This window comes from Astatotilapia calliptera, chromosome 7 (genome assembly GCF_900246225.1).
Source record: "Astatotilapia calliptera chromosome 7, fAstCal1.2, whole genome shotgun sequence".
NCBI lineage: Eukaryota > Metazoa > Chordata > Actinopteri > Cichliformes > Cichlidae > Astatotilapia > Astatotilapia calliptera.
In genome coordinates this window covers 68,101,912-68,115,932 of record NC_039308.1, presented here as the reverse complement: position 1 = coordinate 68,115,932, position 14,021 = coordinate 68,101,912, and positions in this window count along the sequence as shown.

The window sequence follows — 14,021 nt, the reverse complement described above, 5'->3', positions numbered from 1 at the left end:
AAATTTTTTCTGCACCTCCATTTTCTTTAGTTCGTCTATAAGATTGCTAAACAAGGGGGGACCTCCTCGGCTGTAATTGGTCCAGCCGAGAGTCGATCATGACCAATTGGCCAATCCAACACCTTTCATTATTTATACCCTTCCCAAAAAAAAAAAAAAAAATCGATCGGCCCATAAAAACAAAAAATCCCGATGCCCCCAGTCCAGTATGCCCGATGGCCAGTCCAGCTATGATGGGAATGGTTGGTGATATTAAAGTCCTGTTTGTGGTACATTAGTATATGTGAGGGGGCAAACTCCTCAAGATGAGTGGTGACCATGGTGGCTATTTAGAAGTCGGCCATCTTAGATACAACTTTTGTTTTTTCAATAGGAAGAGGGCCATGTGAGTCTGGCTGACCTGTAAATTCCTCTAACGTTATATTTGTTATATCAGACATTTTACTAATATGCTTTCATTCCCTGAGTTTAGAATTATTACTGATTGTCCAAACTCTTCTCAATTTATGTACTGTCTGCTCTCTCATTGAGCACAGCAGAGAAATCACAATGCAAGCCATGTCTGAGAACCTTTAAATTAGTTGTTGAGTATATAACATGCCAGCCCAAGATCTAAGAGCCCTGCCTCAGCACACAGCACCTTTTCCTGTTAAATCTATGAGTTAATGGGCTTTGCTTTTGCTTTCTGAAAACCACATCCCTTGTCATCTCTTAAAGGTGGATCTATACGAACTGTGAAAAAGGTAAAATGTCTCAAAGCAGACAGGCAGTCAGACAGAAAGCAGAAGAAGCAAACCGTGAGAAAGACAGAACGATACATTGATAGACAGATAGAATGACAGAGAGGCAGGTGTAGGGGGGGGCGTGGAAACAGAGGAGGTCACATATGCTCACTTCCATAGACATAAGCCCTGATTAAATTGAGTGTGTAGTAGCTGGCCGCTTTTCAGGTGTGTGTGTGTGGGGGAGAGTGTGAGTCCTGTAATATTGTTTGTAGTCCCATGGGCTGTAGCTGAGCAAACTCAATCAACTCCCACTCACCTCTGTGGCCCTCCCTCCACTGTCAGGCCAGGACTAGACACTGGCCTGGCTTCTCCTCTGAACTGAGCGAGAGCGTTTTCACTGTGTGTATGAGTATGCATTGTGTGTGCCTGTGCGGGGGCGTGTGTTCAGGTGTGTCCTTGAAAGAATCAAAAGCCTCTGCAGATTGAATGCATTAGTATGAGAGACAGGTTTTCAATAACTCTAGCTTGCACGTGTGTGTTTGTCATGCTTACAAGATTAAAACCAACATTTTCTTATTCCTACTCTATTTTTCCCCTCTGAGTTATTATTTTTTGTTGATCTGTCACCCGTATTGAATCCAAACGATGGGTTTACGAGAGTATGGGCATGTGCACGCGACCTCTACCATCGCGAACCTCTGGCCACACATACACACCTGTCAATCAGAGACATCTACCATCAAAAGCGTCTGCTGTGCTAATTTAAGGTCTACTTGCAAAGAGAGAAAAATCAGCACATGCAGACAGGTTGCACTGGCAAAGACAACACCAATCAATCAGCTGATCAATCATAATTGGCTTATTTGCATATTTGCCACATATTCAAAATCATCCTTCATTTATGCAAATGTGCAGCAGAAAACGAGCTCCAGGGAGAGAGGGAGAGTTCAGGACTGAACTTGGACCTGTTGGTTGCTGAGAGATCAAATTAGAGCTTTATTTAGATTTATGCAGATCTTAACAGTAATGATATACAGCAGGCACGGTGCCCTTGGGTGTCAACGAAGACATTAATGCATCTACGGCCAGAGACACACTGTCCCACTATTCAAATACTGTGTCTTTGAAATAAAGACAAACCTGTAAGCCTCATTTGTACTGCACCCTAAAGCAGGATTCATATATTCATGTCACTCGGGTCTCATGACTGAAACATTATACTGCAGGGCTCTCTCAGAGTATGTCAGACAGGGCTCTCTTCTAGACACTCTAAACCCACTGGCAAAATGTACTTTTCAAATTTTTTCTTAATTTTAAATATGTTCATATTGTCTATTTTGTAAAATGTTCAGATTGTCTATTCTTATTTAATTCACTTAATGTACAGAATTCACCTGCTTGCTTCATACAATGCTACTACTGCACATTCACCTAATGTATATAATATATAATGTTCTTCTTCTCTCCCCCTTTTGCACATTTCACTGCGTGTTATACTTGTATAACTATGCATGTGATGAATAAAGAATCTTGAAAAAAAAAGCAGGTAGTCCCAAGGTTGCCCCCCCCCCCCCCCCCCCCCCCCAAAACAACAAACCTGAGTCACTTTTGCATTTTAAAATATGCAGCAAAGTCAAGATAATTCTAGGAAATTCTCCTGTCAGTGAAAATCTGATTTACAAATACACTAATAAACCATCGAGTAATGAGATAATTATACACAGTTTATTTACCACTACTCAGTGCTGCTAGCGTTTCATGTTGTGGGTAGTTGCTGAATTTATCACCAAAATCTGCTTTGCTAAATAATGACCTTGCCCAACAGCAAGCAGTTTTGACAGCACCTATTATTGAGGTAAGTGTGAAAGTCCAGAAAGGAAGATGCTGCAGGACTTAATACATTTGCTGTGTTGTAAAAAATATTTTTATTTCGCCGTAAGTCAAAGTGCAAACTGCTCCACAACGGGAATGGTAAAAAAAACAACAGGAGGTGAAGAACAGTGCAAACACTCTTTAAAAGGCCGAATGGGAAACAGGAAGACCGGAGAAACCAGAAATAATCTCACACAGTGCTTCAGTCATTTAGCTTACTAGCCAGCTCTGACTTGGCTTGAAGTCAGTTGGACTCAGCCCGGACTACCTACTGACTATGATCACTGGCTTCATAACTTTTAGGGACACATTGTCAACATGTAGCCAAGCGATGGAAGATTTCCAGTTTGGTGGCCCAAGGATTATCTCTTTGCACTTTACAGATGATGTAGTGCTTTTGTTTTCATCCACCAGGGACATGGAGCGCTCACTGGAGCATGTTGAAGCCAAACAATAGGAATGTTAAAGAATGAGAATTAGCTCTGCCAAAGGTGAGGCTAGGAGGTCGTCAGGAGAAAAAGGATGGAGTGCCCACTCCAGGTCAGTGAGGAGTTTCTATCCCAAGCTTTAACTATCTTGGAAGACAGATTGCTGTGGCATCTACAGACATGCACATGTTGTACTGGTCTTTTGTGGTGGTGAAGGAGCTGGCCAGGAGCCGTGGTAGTAACTGAAAAAATAAGACTGTGGCTATAAGCACTTGAAATGTCCTTCTTTGGTGTGTTGGCTCACCCTTTGAGATCATAAGCTCTGTCATTTGGGAGGTGCTCAGAGTTGCTTCTCCATACCAAAAGGATCCAGATGTGATGGGACAAGCATCTAATTAGGATACCCCTAGGCACTGCTTAGGTGAGGTGTTTTGGGCACCTCCTTCCAGACGGAAACTCTGGTGTTGACCCAGGACATGGTGAAAAGTTTACATCTCTCCGCTATCACTAATGCATCAGCGTCCCCAGGGAATAGCTAGAGGAGCGAAAGCCAGGAAAAGAGAGGTTTGGGCATCTCTTTGGCTGCCCCCACAACCCAGACCTGGATATGTTGCAGGAAAGGTTAGATGGACTTGCTAATCACAGTAATTTAAAAAACTGTCTCCCTGTGATGGGTCCCTATATCCCTATTCTTTAGGACCACAGATGTACTTGGCAAAAATGCACAGAGGAATTCTATATTCTCATGTTATTGGGCCATGACAAAGTGCATTCAGCAGGCCTACCACCAGAGTCATTGGAGGTATCATTGTTGTCGTCATCACCATCATAATCATCTGGGGTAAAGTGAATATACCTTGGGCTATATCTGTCCACCTCTAACACAAATAAACACATGGAAAAATTAAGAATAAGTGAACACGTGATTATCACTAACTACTATTACTATTTTCAATTTTTTAATATAACTGGAATCACACTCTGTAACACTTTATTAGTAATGTCTTAGTCTATTGTGTTGATTAAATGCATAAAATTTTATGCAGGAAAATTATTTGGTTATATTTTCACCATATGCTCCTATTACGGGCCTGCCTTTGATTTCAGATGTGATGCCAAAGAACATAAGGAAATGAAAATTAGATTAGAAAATAAGTCCTGCCCGCTGAAAGATTATGTGTATACGTTTTCACACTGTGCACAACTGTGTTGGTTACATGTAATCTATAAAATGTGTACTAAGATTTTATAATGCTTATATGTGGTAATGGCCAATAACATGATGATCTATAGATAAAATGTGTGTGTGCGCAAGCTTGAACAGTACTTACTGTCCAAGATACACAGAAAGGTTATTGGCTTCAAAACAGTTCAATATGTCAAATAAACACCCAGCTCAGTGAGCAGCTGGAGAACAGAGTGCAGAGAGGAAGTGAGAGAAACAGGGTAGAAGGACAGAGATGAAAAGCGATGAGAACAGAGGCAGTGAGAGCTCGGGGAGGGTGACAAAACTGGATAGAGAGGGCAAGAATGAGAGATGACTGTGAATATGAAAATAAAAGAGGTAAGGACGAAGGTAAAAGGAGGAAGACTGGCATTGTCTTTGTAATTATAACGATTTCAAACATGTCTTCTTGTTCCAGATGCTTCAGTTAATGGACCACTTTATAGCAGAATCTGTAGCAACAATACATCAAAGTGTATAGATTTGAATTGAAGTTGTACAGTCACATCAAGGACGTCCAGATTTCTGATGCCATTCTACCAAAATGTCATTCCTGGTAGTTAAAACAACCACAAATGCAGCCATAAAGAACTACGTGATTAAAAGCAAGTATTCCTGCAACAGATGGCTCGACAGCAAATAAAGCAAAATGTGTCGAGTCCTCCAAGATGCTTGAAACAAGCTACCAGCCAAGTAGTTTGAAGAACTGTGAACCGGTGCTATTTTACCCGTGACAAGCAGTCGCACTAAAATTTGATCTAGGATTTTTCCGTTTACTGCACTTTTTATTTGCATCGATTTAAAAACAGTCACACAGTGCTACCTAGCAGGCTACCTGGGCAGTTGTCATAGTGACCAAGGACGAACTAGGAAAGACGGTATTATTTTGGACAATATGTCAGAGTAAACACAAGATGAACGAGTGAGCAACTGTAGTGCTGCAGTCAAATACAGGCGTGTGTGCGAGTGTGTGTGTGGACTATTGCCTGTGGGTCAGTGTGTGAGAGCGATCAGATTCTCTGTGACTCATACTGTTATCTGTCGCGTCACACTGACACCCATTATACCATCTGTTTATCGGGGCTTTGATAAATGACAGCTTGACACCAAAAATGTCACCCAAATCAAAACAGAAGGATTAACACTTCTGCTGAAGTCAGAGGGGCAGAGTTGGTGAGCAGGCAAGTCTAATCTTCAACTCCTACAAAGTATAAACACATGAGCAGATTCAGGACCCGTTTACACTGAAAACAAACTTAAATCCCGTTAGGCAGTCAGTAAGCTGAGAAAACAAACACACATTCATTTGAATCTCGAATAAGAACATCAGTTTTATCTGATAAGTAAATCATTTGATGACGTGTGTGTCCTGAAACATTTCATATAAAGACATTTCTCTTATGCAACATGAACAAAACTACTTGTACTGCAGAAACACATAAAGATACCAGAGGTTAAGCACTTATTACTGAGTGTGAAACAGAATATAAGGTAGATGTATTGTACTTGAATATCTAATCACACACCTACACAAAGCTGCACACAGCAGCCAGCACCTCTTGTCAACATTTCCTACTGATGAATCCATTTAGATGTGACCCCGACTGCGATGCAGAAAGAAGCACGACAAAGTAAGTCTGGGTCTGCGAGGACTGTGAATCCATATCTATGTATGAAGCCAAACTTTGTGTGTATCTGCAGGCTGTCAGTGAAAGACGGCACTGTCTTCTCAGTACTCTCGATACTTGGAAGCAAACCAACAACCTCTGCTTTGAAAAGTCAGTTTAAGGCTGCTCCATTCTATTAAGTTTACTCTATTTAATTTTTCTTTTTTATGTCAAGCACTTTGTTGCTGTTTCTGCTTTCATGTGGCGTCCTTGTTCCTGTGTTTTGTGTGAGAGAAAGTGGGTGGGGGAACGAGCTGTACCTGCCTGTGAAAGCACGCAGAGAATTATAGGTCATGCGCAGGGACGATGAGTAAGCTTCCTGAGAACAAGACGGTGCCTTCGTGTTTTTGCATTTACGTTTTTTTTATCCCTAAATGAGACAAACACGGAATTGGACGCTATTCTTTCAAGATGAAAAAGTCACTTGTTTCAGTATGTGCCCCAATTAAAGCAGTAGTACATGTGACATCAGCAAAAGTGAAAGCAAAGGGTACAGAGGAGGTCAAGGTGGATCAGTGGGCGAGGAAAGTGCTGAGGATTATCACACAAGACAACTTCTCGTTTCCTGTTTCGAAAATGCCAGCTGTTTCCTGCAGGGTTGTCACTTAAAACGGTGGTACAGTTATGATTGGAGCATTTCGGAAGACAAAGTTTTTGCTGCTGTTTAATTTGTTTTCAGCAAAGGTCTCAACAAACAGGGTTGTTAACAGATGTTTTGATGAACTTGGTGAGTCACATAATACAACATAGAATCAAAAATGAGAAACCTTTTGAGCTCACGTTTCTATTTCTGTTTTAAACATAAAATCTTTAGAATTTCTGCTGCAGCAAACAAACATTTATCAGCTGGGAATGAAATTTTCACAGAGCGCTATCATCCTCAAGAACAGAGATAAATGATTTTATTAAAACTGCCCATAGAGACAAGGTTACAGCTCTCCTTTATACACACTCACTCTCAGCCGTGACCACGTCTTTAGTTTTATTCTCTCTGCTGCTGTCGGCCTCAGGCTAACAGCTACCAGCTCATGGACTTTATGTCTTTCATTTGAGCTCTTCTTCCTACTGTTTGTTGTTTAGACTTAAACATTTATAAGTAGATTTTTGGTCACCTTACATGGGCAGTATTTATGCTGCCGGCTTTATCTGAAGGTTTGAGTCATTGCATGAATTTAGAAAGAAAAATACATGAGACAGAAATAACTCATTAGAACATGCGAGCACACGAGCACACATGTACATCTATCTATGGGATGTTGCACATTTTTTTCTTACACAGATTTAAATGAGTCAATGCAATCAGAAGTGTGCACTCGAGAGAAGACAGGAGGATGCTGACAGTATGACAGAGAGAGGGATATTTGACAGGGAAGAGTGCAGACTGGCTGATGCTGAGCGACCATCTGCCAAAGTTTTTCTTCCCTGCACTGTGGTTTCTAAATGATAGCATCTTACTCTCCAAATCTCTTTGTTGCACAGTCACAGGTACACGCTCTCTCTTTCTCTGTGTGTCTTTGATCTTTCATCTCTCTTTCCTATCAGTCCATCACCCAGTCCCTGTAAAAACACAGCCTGTTAATGGTAAGAAGGAAAGCGTACAGTAGATCCCACCTGTGCTATGACTCACATGTTAACCCCTAACACAAGGCTTTAAAGCCACTGTTCACATGCACCGAACACTTTCTGCACCATCCCTGGTGATTTTGTGCATCCCTGAGGGTTGTGTGTCTTTATCTATTTGATTTCTAGTTTTGACCTGTTATACCACTTGTAACACTGATGAAGCGCTAATGAATTAATACAGGCTTCACAAATGATGAAATCCCTGTGTTATTAGCTGAATCACATGGTGTTACTATCAGCAAACGTACTCGCGAAAGCGCCAATTTGTTGGGATCCGTTTTTGAGTGCGCGTTCCTCTGCGCCATATGCTTCAAGAAAGCAAGAAAGCGACCTCATTCATGTATATTTTTGATTGGCAAAGCTAACTCGAAATTTTGAGAAAAATAACTCAAAATCTCGAGTTATGGATACTAGCTGTTTTGTTTTTATTTAGTGGCGGAAACGGGCTTCCATACCAAGCGCTGTTGTCCATAAACGGCAGAAATGGAGTGTATGATTGTGGAAATCAGTGTATTCAGAAAATGGGGACAGAGCGTCGTCTTTGATAGCTTCCTACCAGTCCAGTGGAAGCTTCAATGCAGAATGAGTCCTGCTACTAGCCGTTCATTGGCTCGCCATCCTTTTCCATACCCAAAAAGGTTCACCTGGCCTGCATTAAATAAACAAGGCCATTAAGAAATCACAAGAATAATACAAAATGTCAGTCAGTTAAGCTAAATACATTAAGTTATTCTTGTTCCTGTGTACACAATTTATAAATAAATAAACAAACAGTACCAATAAGGATTTAACTAAAACATTTCAACTGCTATATACATATTATATAGCTTCACAACATTTGTTATTCAACAACTATCAGTCAAATCAGAAATCAAAATCAAATTGTTTGGACCAGCAGCAGCCAATTAGCGTCAGCTGGTAGCAATACAAACAGTCAATTAAAAGTTCAAACTCACCAATTCCGTTCTGTTCAGTGCACAACAACATTATGGCTCTGGCTCACCGTAATCAGCACAAGTTAGCTGACCCGCCGGCGCCTCAAAATCACATGACCAATTTAAGACGGCACAGCTACAAGATGCAGCATGTCAGAGTCTCCATTTCAACTTGGGTCGAAAGACTTCAAACTACATGCCAGTTTTTGAATTGTGTCGATGGGCCACGTAAAACCACACTGAAAAAATGGGAATTGGCAGGCTTTTGAATTTGCACAAATGAATTTAGTTAATGCTACACAAGCCTTTCATGTTTCTCTTATTTACATTATTAAATAAAGTACCATTTACTTGATTATAAACAATACTGAGACTACTCATTTGTCTTGTATTGATTTAAAGTGACTAAATTAGAATACTAAAACCATTGTAATCATGTTTGACCACAACCGGAAATGATGCAATTTATTCAAAGACAACAACTAAATATGATTGGATAATAAGACCTAGAGTCTTATCCAATAAGACAACAACATAATTTAAGGAGAGCGCGATTGACCGCCAGATTCTGGAAGACTGTTTAGCCACATGCAACCTTTGGCACCGAGTCAGGCATACTGAGAAGGTAAGTAATTTAAATACATTTGTTTTAGTTGGGTACGTTTTCACAGAATTGTTGTAGTGCATGCTATATAAAAAGTAATCTGTAATGCATCTACATGTTGTTTTTACAGTGCTAGCTAAAGTTGGTATTAGCTTTGTGGCTAAAACTGAAAAATAGTAACAAATTGCAGCTGTTGCCGGTCGGAATTTATGCATGTGACAGATAGCCAGTGTTGGTCAAGTTACTTGAAAAAAGTAATCAGTAACTAATTACTGATTACTTCCCCCCAAAAGTAATCCCGTTACTTTACTGATTACTTATTTTCAAAAGTAATTAATTATTTAGTTACTTAGTTACTTTTAAAAAACCCGATTTACAACCTGAATAGGTGATAAAGTGACAGATCTTTCAGCCCAATTCTACTTTTTCTGCATAATCCATCATACAAAATGTAATCAAATGGAAAAGTATCTTTTTTAACTTGTTTTATTAGTTTTAATCTTTTAACTTTATGCATCAAGCAAAAATTTAATTATATGCAACATTCTGACTTGAAGAAATTAGTTTAACATTGAAACCTATTTTCTGCACATTCCAGCACATAAAACAAAATATTTTTTGTGTTTACACTCAGTCTTTCAAATAGATGCAAGTAAAACACAGCAGAAAATAAATAAAGTCAAAGACTCAGCGGTCCTGTTGCTCTATTTTCACCTGTAAAGCAGGAGTGGGGCAGGCGGAGGTTTACCCTGGTGCAGGTGTGCCGCGGTCAGTGGAAGAATCCGCGAGTTTCTCTGTGAGTTTCCCATTACGTCGTAGCTACTCGGTGCTTGTTGGAAGTTTAGGGGTTTTTTTCGCTGTAAAAAGAAGTTTTCTTCCCACGCACAGCGGACACTAATGTTTTTGTCACGTTTTATGGAATCAAACTCAAAGTAAGGTCAGTACTTCCACGCTTTAAACGCTGCACGCTCATACTCTCTCCCGCACTCGATATGTGATCCATTGTTGATCTGCACACAGCTGTTGTCACGAATGGCGCACTCGCTTACGTCACTGTCGTGAGACATTCTCGCAAAAAATCACGGTTTTAGTAACGCAGTAACGCAGCGTTCCTATGGGAAGTAACGGTAATCTAATTACTGTTTTTGCAATAGTAATCCCTTACTTTACTCGTTACTTGAAAAAAGTAACGCGTTACTGCCCATCTCTGCAGATAGCACTGACGTTTTTGATGGCTTAGCAAGTTAAAACGTCACTGAGAGAGCGCAGTAGTGTTTGTGTTACTCGTGCTAGTTATGGCTACAGTGGCTAATTAGTCCGGCTGTAACCGTCAGAGTTTAAGAAGCTGAGAGCCCCACAGTGCCATACCTTAATTCTTGCTGCTGACACACACTCAAGTTATAATAAGGATCCTGCCACCTTAGACGTGGGTTTAAGAACCTGTGCCCATAAATGCCAAATCATTTTTCCATTTAGTCATTGTTTTAGGTGAAGTGTCACTTACTTGACTATTCTATTGGTCAAGCCCAAATAATACAGCAGATATCTACAAGGAGATACGTTTGTTCAACAGACTATGTCTTATTAAGTGATGTATTGTGAATTTTCCAACATCGTCCTAACAAAAATTAGGACCCCCCCCCCCCCCTTTTTTTTTTTTCTACTTTGTGTAGAACATATGTGAGCTGCTTCTCAAAACATTATGTATAAATGAGGGGAAAATTGGTACTTTAAAAAACCATTGATGCTCTTCTGGACTGGAATACCTTTTTTCAATTAAAATTAATGTTTTTTGTGATGGTGGAATTTTTACCTTTATGATTACAGAAGTCAAAACATCAGATGATGATAGCTTACCATTTAAACTCCCCATCTCTTGGCAATTCTGAATTAGAGGGCTCAGCTGTATCGGCCTTTCTAGTGGATTTAAAGAGTTAAAGACTTAAAGAGGAGATAGCTTAAGTCATTAGGTACATATTGTCACTGCGGGTGAGGAGAGCCGTGTAGAAAAGGAAAAAGGAGGATCCAAGTGCAGGCAGTCGTGAAGGTGTAAAGGTGGTTTATTGAACATGAAAGTAAACACAAACGGCAAAAGGAGCTGGAACTAAACTATACTGGGATCAACTAAACTACAGAGCACAAACCTTAACGAGAACGACCAGAAGAGACTAACGGCGGACAGCAGGGAGAACACGCAGATGAGGCAGGGTGGAATACACAGACGGACCAGCAACTACAATGACGGAGGACATGACTTAAATACACCCAGAGAAACACAGGGGAATTACACACAGGTGGTGGACACAGCTGGGAATGATCAACAAGACGAGACAGAGGTAAAACTGAACACACTCACATGAGACCCAGACCTGACACTGAGAGACAGACAGAATGACACATGGAATCAACTGAGGATCTCATCGTTGAAGTCAAGAGACAGTGTTGTCTTCAGGGCAGTTTCAGACTTCAGTTTATGGATTCCTTGTTTGGGAATGAGTTTTTTAACCTCACCTCAGTTTCAGAAGTAGCAGACAAAGGGACTCTTAAAGCTATTGACATGCCAAAGCCCACCACATGGACATAAAAAAGAGTAACAGAAAACTTTTTCATACAGAAGACATGAAGACATGAAGTTGTTCGTGATGCACCAATGGTGGAGGCTTTCATGGCAAGATGGCCTGATCTATTTGATTTCCATGAGGTAAGGTTTGCCTCATACACGGTGTTCTTGTGGTATTAGCCTAAAATGGTTAAGGCACAGTTGTTATTTGACAGCCCATTTCTTCAGCATGAGTGATTGCAGCCTTCTTCCAGGTATTAAACCTTTAAAGCTCATTTCTCTGTGCTCATGTTTTCAGATCAACACTGAGTTTAAGAGAATTGCCACCATCCCCCCTCAGACAAAGTTCGTGGCTCAGCTGGCTCTCCACCTGGACAACCTGGTGAAGTTGGTCAACAGAAGAGCAGAGCTTGGACTAATACTGAAAAGAATTGTGGCATGAATGGATAATGTAAGTGATTAAGCCTCAACATTCACTTAACATGATCCTTTTTGGATGAAACTTTATAATTGTGGAAGATTTCAAATGTTTCCCATGATAAATTCTCTCATTTTGTATTTTTATATCTGCTTGTTTTTTTAACCTTCACTTTGTCAACTTATTATTAATTGCCAGTAAATCTATTATTAATTTGTGTGCCTTTACTTTAAAAACATTCATGTAAAGTACACTATTAAAACTTAAATGAAGGACAAGAGCTGAATGAAGATGCTAATTACATACATTTCATTTCAGTGTGAAGATGTTGATGCTGAGTGTGTCAAGGGAGTGTGTATCAAGGTTAAAGGTTCAAGGTTCTTTATTTGTAACATGCATAGTTATACAAGTATAACACACAGTGAAATCTACATGGGTGAAGACCCTGGCATGCTTATCCGGGAGTACGTGGTATGTACTTGTCTTTTTTTTCTTTTTTTTCGGACTTTCCACAGTGTCATATTACTTACTTGGCATGAAATGACTAACATGGCTTCTTTTTTTACAGGGCATGGAAGAACGTGCCATCAGTGAGACTGTTGAAGACACCACTGTTTGAATTTATCTCCTTAAAGAGCAAGCTTCAGCAGATGAACAAGAGTTGTCCTTGCAGGCATCAGGGTGGCGAAGAATTTGGATAATGTAGCATTTGCTGTGATAATGCTATTTGGACTCATGTATGCATTAAACCTTGCCTACCCTGCGGACCTTCGCTACAACTTTGACGTTTTCCAGAAGGTTTTCATGGAACTGGATGGAGCTAAACTCTCTAAAGTTCTTGCTTTCAAAAACCATCTGTTTGGTCCCGCCTTCACTGTTGTGATTGGGGTGGGGGTAGGGACACGCTTAGGGCGTCGGGGGGTTCCCCGGAGGCATCTTCCTTGGGGGGCTCAACCCGGGGTAGCGGTCATGTCCGGTTGGGGGCTCTTTTGGCTCTCGGGTGACTGTTTCCTCGTGGCTGCGTGCAGCGGGGCTAGGGGAGGGTCTGTGCTGACGGACGTGGGTTACTGACCTGGTAGCCTGGCTGTCCCCTGGGTGGGTCCGGGATGGGCGTGAGGTTCTGGGGGCGCTCCGTCTCTGGGCTGGGGCCCTGGCCGGGCCTCGGGGCCTTGGGTCCTGGTTTGTGTGTTGCCGGGGTTGTGGGCGGGTGGGTGCATGGGGGCCCATCCCTGGCGCAGGGTGCCGCCGGTGCGTCGAGCCACCTGGGGGGCTCTTCAACTGGTGGGGGAGGTTGTTACACCTTGCAGGAGCTTTCCTCTCCTCAGGAACTCTCTGCAGGAGGGGGAGATACAGGAGAGGTGGAGGAAGATCTCAGCCTGGGCGTCTATTGTCTCATGTAGTCTGGAAGATGAGTGGATGGTGGGGTGGGTGCAGTTTTCTCTGTGGTGGGGTTGGGTGGACTGTCCCGGGCTCTATGGTGCCGGGGGGCGCTGCTGCACTGGGCCCCGGTCTGGATGGGCCTGGGCCCCCTTTCCCTGGCGGGTCGCGGAGTATGGGAGTGCCTACTGGGGTCAGCGGGGGAGCTGGCCCCAGGGAGGGGTCACCTGCCCCTCCCTTCCTTCCCTCCCCATCTCCAGCTGCCTCCCCCTTCCCACTCCACCACAACCACCATGGGTGTTACACCCCACCCCCGGCGTCGTTGCCCACCTCTCAATGTTAAATACACATAGAGGTTCAAGGTTCAAGGTTCAAGGTTCTTTATAATTTGTCACATGCATAGTTATACAAGTATAACACACAGTGAAATGTAGCCTGACACGCTCCTCGACATGTGCAAAATTGGGGGGGGGGGGGGGGTGTAGAGGAAGAACATTATATATATATATATATATATATATACACATATAGTATATACACTGGGTGAATGTGCAGTAGTAGCAGCAAGCAGGTGAATTCTGTACATT